This window comes from Stegostoma tigrinum, chromosome 1 (genome assembly GCF_030684315.1).
Source record: "Stegostoma tigrinum isolate sSteTig4 chromosome 1, sSteTig4.hap1, whole genome shotgun sequence".
In the NCBI taxonomy this organism is placed as follows: Eukaryota; Metazoa; Chordata; class Chondrichthyes; order Orectolobiformes; family Stegostomatidae; genus Stegostoma; species Stegostoma tigrinum.
In genome coordinates this window covers 189,124,288-189,129,771 of record NC_081354.1, presented here as the reverse complement: position 1 = coordinate 189,129,771, position 5,484 = coordinate 189,124,288, and the positions used below count along the sequence as shown (strand labels likewise).

General features: G+C 48.2%; 1 protein-coding gene across 2 annotated transcripts in view; it reads right to left on the bottom strand.

The window, feature by feature from the left end:
- The window catches only part of idh3b (isocitrate dehydrogenase (NAD(+)) 3 non-catalytic subunit beta), a 36,765-nt gene that overhangs the window by 1,315 nt on the left and 29,966 nt on the right, over positions 1 to 5,484 (bottom strand). The gene's annotated exons all lie outside the window — the stretch shown is intronic.

Here is a 5,484-nt window from a genome sequence, read left to right as displayed (position 1 = left end):
CTAAAGAGGGAAGAAACAAGTGGTTTACAAGTAAAACCTCTTGGGCAGGAGGCTTGTGTGCACAGGAATTGGCATTTATTGTGTTACTGTCTCAACTCTCGATTTCCTCTGCAAATTTTACCTGTTCTCATGATTCAATTCTGTTAGCCGTACACAACATTTTAGTTCCATTTAGTTCTGAGCTACACCAGTCTGCATGACTGCTTTCCTGCTTTTGTTATCTTGGGTCAGTGCCCTTTTGTTTTTAGTCCTTACACCAAAAAGAAATAATTTCTCCCGATCTACTCCGTCCAAACTCATGATATGACTGTCAGATCGCTCAAACTTTCTTTAAGGAGAAAATCCCAGTGTCTGTCACCTGTCTATGCAGTAGAACAACTGTGCTTTCTCTGCTTATGTCATAAATGAGGTGCATTGGCAGTTTATGGATACAGAACTTATTGTACAATATCTAGTCCAAGAATTCGATGGTACAGAAAAAACCTATTCAGTCTATACTGCCAAATGCTATGTTCAGTGTACAGTAGTCCCAGTACTGAGCCAATGGCCTTGAATGTAAAACATTTCAATTGCATTTTTAAAAGGTTGATGTTATCTGCCTCTCAAAAACCCACACAGATGGTGCATTCCAGACCCCTGACATCCTTGGAGGGGGAGAAACTTTCCTCAACTCCCCTCTAAACCTGACAGTCACTTTAAAATTATGCCCCTGCCCCCCCCGCCCACCTTGTTACTGACCCTTCAAATAGGGGGAACAGCTGCTTTCTATCAACTTGTCCATTCCCCTCGTAATCTTTCATCGAGGAGACGGCAATGGGCTTTCTGGCCTACAGTAGGGCTGCAACCACTGGCTCAAGAGTCTGCTGCTGTGAGATTCAAAGTGGTTAACAAACGAGAACCAAAAAAACTTGGTTTCAAATTCATGATTTAAACAAAGTTCACCTCTATGATGTACCTCCCTCAATCTTCTCTGCTCTAAAGAAGACAACCAGAGCTTATCTGAATGGTTAAAACTGCTCCATCTCCATTCCTGTAGCCTACTGTCAAGAACTGCACACATTAATCCAGCTGTGGCATACAGTGCTGTACAGCTCCATCACAGCCTCAAAAACACCAAAAGTTCACGCGACAAGGTGTAGAGCTGGGCAGCATCAGAGGAGCAGGAAGGCTGATGTTTTGGGTCTGGACCCTTGCTCAGAAATGATTTGTGAGGAAAGGTCCAGACCCAAAACGTCAGCCTTCCTGCTCCTCTGACACTGCCTGGCCTGTTGCGCTCATCCAGCTCTACACCTTGTTATCTCCGACTCCAGCATCGGTAGTTCCTACTATTTCAAAGTTCATGTGATGACGTTTATTGAATGGCAGTGGTGCTCACAAAGCCTAGCTTCTCCAAATCAAAATCACAGCACCTTCAGATAAGCTGTCCTGATAATGAAGTGGATAAGGGATCAGTCAGCCCAGTTCCCAAACAACGTGGTCTTGCTCTTGCCTCGATTTATTTCGGCTCCTGTGGCAAGTTAGAATTGGTTGCAGATGTTTGTGACTGTACTGACAGTGGATCTGAGCTGAGAATAGCAATGCTATCCATGCACAGGGAGGCTTAGACCTACAGGTGTCCGCTGCTCAGAATAGTCACCCCTCTCAGGCTCACATCCTTCCTGATGGACTCAGCAAACAGTTCTATATAACACACAAACAAGGCAAGAGAGTGGGCAGCCCTGCCCCTTTCTAGATCTGGGCTGGAAACTTCCTCATTGATTGAGACTGCACTATTGATGCTGACGTAGAGCAGTCAGATCCAATTATGGATTTGCTCCCTGAAGTCCATTTTGGACAGTATGTCCCACATGTACATGTGATATCCTAAGGCTTCATGGCCGAGGCTGCTGAGGGAGGTATCCACCTCCCTGAACTGCCTGTAGGTGATTGTATCCTGATGAGTGCCAAGCTCTCTCAGAGTACATGTTTGGTCAGCATCGATCACCGATCCCACAGCAGAATTTATTGGCCTGGCAGTGACAACAGCAAAAACACAGCAGCTTTCACAGATCCTTCCAGTATTTCAGATCAGTTGAATTCTGGGTAAGGGTCACTCTATCTGAAACATTTAAATCTGATTTCTCTCCACAGATGCTGCTAGACCTGCTGAGCTTTGGGCTGCACAATGGCTCATAGCACCAGGGACCCGGGTTTAAACGTGTGGAGTTTGCACATTCTCCCCGTGTCAGCATGGGTTTCCTCCGGGTGCTCCGGTTTCCTCCCAGTCTAACGATGTGCAGGTTAGGTGGATTGGCCATGCTAAATTGCCCGTAGTGCCTGGGGTGTATAAGTTAGGTGGACTAGCCATGGGAAATATAGGTTTACAGGAAAAGGATAGAAGGATGGGATTGGGTGAGATGCTGTTCTGAGGGGCAGTGTGGAATTGCTGGGCTGAATGGCCACTGTCCATACTGAAGGGATTCTGTGAACTGACCTAGTTGGTACTGACCTTGAGAGAAGACAAGGGTGATGATACCTTTCCTCATGGGTTCACACATGCTACCTGCTAGAAGTGGTGTCATACACCTCCAGCAGGTCCTGGCCTACCAAATCCCACAGCGCTGAATACTTCAGAGTTTTATTTTCAAAGGACTTGGGCCTTGGTCAGCTCATCCAGAGATAATGGCTGGTCCAACATCTCCCAGGTGCTGCCGTCTAAGACCTCTGTGATAGACAGGACAGACTGGGGGTTACACTGTCTGTGAGCTTTGTGTCATACAGTGGGGCATAAAACGATTTGTTGATCCTCAGGCTGAGATGACATTACCAAGCCATTTTCTTCCTTCAGGCTGCTGAGCAGAGATCTCCTTGTGCACCTACTGGCACCTTGGTGGCCTAGTGCTATTATCGCTGGACTGTTAATCCAGAGACACAGATAATGTTCTGGGGACCTGGGTTCAGATCCCGCCATGGCAGTTGGTGGAATTTGAATTCAACAAATAATCTGGAACGAAGACTGAACAATGACCATGAATCTATTGTTGATTGTTGGGAAAACCCATCAGGTTCACTAATGTCCTTTAGGGAAGGGAACTGCCATCCTTACCTGGTCTGGCTTACATGTGACTCCAGACCCACGGCAATGTGGTTGACTCTGGACAATTAGGGATGGACAATAAATGCTGCCTAGCCAGAAACGCCCCCATCCCATGAATGAATAAAGAGACAAAAAAACCTTCTGGAAGGAATGTGAGCACGCCTGATCCTGCTCCTTAGTATGGACCCTGGAGTGGAAGATTATCATGCTACTGGCTCTTCACCCTCTGCAGCTCCTCCATCAAACTGACCCCCATAATCTGCAGCAGGAGTAGGTTCTGCGTGCTTCTTTTGGAGTTTGAACAGTTTGCCCCATCTGTCTCACCTTCTGAACACCTTTGAGAATAAAGAACCTCTTGATGTTCCCCTCAACTGCTTCCAACCTGTTCAATGGAGACTCAAAGAGGGGTTTCATGGTTCTTTAATCTGAAAAATCTCTTTTGAACTCCCCAGTGTTTTCTGGGGTCAACAGTTTTACTTTCATCTTACACGTTCCCTTGCCAGGTCGCTGGCTGTCATAGGTGACAGTCAGCCAGCAAGAGGCAGTAGTTAGAAAAGAACACTGGCTCAAAGTGAGTGGATCTGACCAAGAATGCTTGGGACACAAACAGGAAATGTATCCTTGAGTGGACAGACCTCTGGCCATGACCAGGTGTATCTATGTTACGCTCTGTCTGCAGGAGTGCTGAAGGTGTTGCGCAGCTTGGCGACTTTAACCATTTCCGTCAGGAATCTGGGAGTGGTGTCCAGTTTGCTGCCAGCCCGTTTGGATCATGCTCCCACAGCGATGCTGCAGTTGAAGTGTCTGGCCAGAATGACTGGTCTGGATCTCGCCAGCAGCAGTAGAAGGTGGTGCAGGATGGCCAGCTGCTCACTATGTATCACCGGGGCACATACCTGAATTAGTCTCAGGGGAGTGTTTCTGTGCCTCATGTCTGCTACGAGGAGGTGTCCACCCCCCACCTCCTTAGCCTTGGAGATGGTGAAATACCCAGGCCAACTTTCCCTCTGAGCAGGTCAAAACGTCCGTGGGGATTTAACACTACTCACATTAATACTGGTCATTTAAACACATTCTGAGAGTTTACAGAATTACTCATAGACTGTTCACCCACAGTCTTGTCACTGCGGGACTCCCTACATCCCCATAGTATGGACAAATGTTTTCTCCCTGGGGAGATTGCCTTGACCTGGTGTTGTTGAGGTAAGAATGACACCAGGAAGGTCTGGTTCAGAGTGTTACAGAGGGATGTCATGTGCTTCTCCTGATTCAGAGCATCACTTACTCCTGGTTGCCTGATGCAGTGGGTATCCCTGGGTTGCTGATGGTTTGGGCTTTACTGAATCACTCGCAATGTCCAGCATTTCCAGGTTGGGGGGTGCTCCTCTCCTCCCCTGTGATGCCAAGCCTCCTTCTTTGCTGGTGGCCATCCCTCTGCATGTCTTCATCATTGGCAGAGCTGCTGATGTAGCCATCATGCAGCTGCTCCTTTCCATTTTGCTGTGGCGCTTTCGGGGCTTGATGTGTTTCTCACTGGTATCCACTCTCCTGCCTCCTTCACGTCCTCCCCCTTCTCGAATGTTCAGGTGGAGGTTGGCTCAGTAGCAGTGTCTCCGCGCTGGCTACATTTTCCTCCTCTTCAGCCTGTCCCTCTCTCCAGATGTGGAGGGTGACTCCTTACTGTCCTTGAGTGTATGTGACACACACACACACACACACACACACACACGAGCCTTCTACAAGTGGCCTGCTTCCCCACACAGATTACAGCGCTTGGATTCCTTGCAGTCCTTAGTCAGGTATCCCCTGAAGAGGGTCTCTTTGCAGTTCACTGCCATGTGCCCTGACCTCCCCCAGGTTCAGCATGCTCTGGGCTGCCCCACATTTCTCATGTAGCCACAGTCTCCTCTGATCACAAAGCTGGAAGGTGAGTGGAGGACGCTATCACTAGCATTCACCTTCAGAGTCACTTTGATCTGCCGCTTGCTGGTCCAGATTCCAAAAGCGCCACTACATCAGTGCTACCTCCATCGAGCTGTAAGTACTTCATCAGGACATCTGCTGCCAGAACATGGGGGTTGTACAAATGGATTGCAACAATCTGGCTCCTCTGTGCAGGAGAAGATGCTGTGTAAGGAGCCTCGGTGAATTTCTGCAGCATGTTTGTACATAGTGCAGTGATAGTGGGAACTGCAGATGCTGGAGAATCCAAGATAATAAAATGTGAGGCTGGATGAACACAGCAGGCCCAGCAGCATCTCAGGAGCACAAAAGCTGACCTTTCGGGCCTAGAAGGGTCTAGGCCCGAAACGTCAGCTTTTGTGCTCCTGAGATGCTGCTGGGCCTGCTGTGTTCATCCAGCCTCACACTTTATTATCTTGTACATAGTGCACACTGCTGCTACTGAG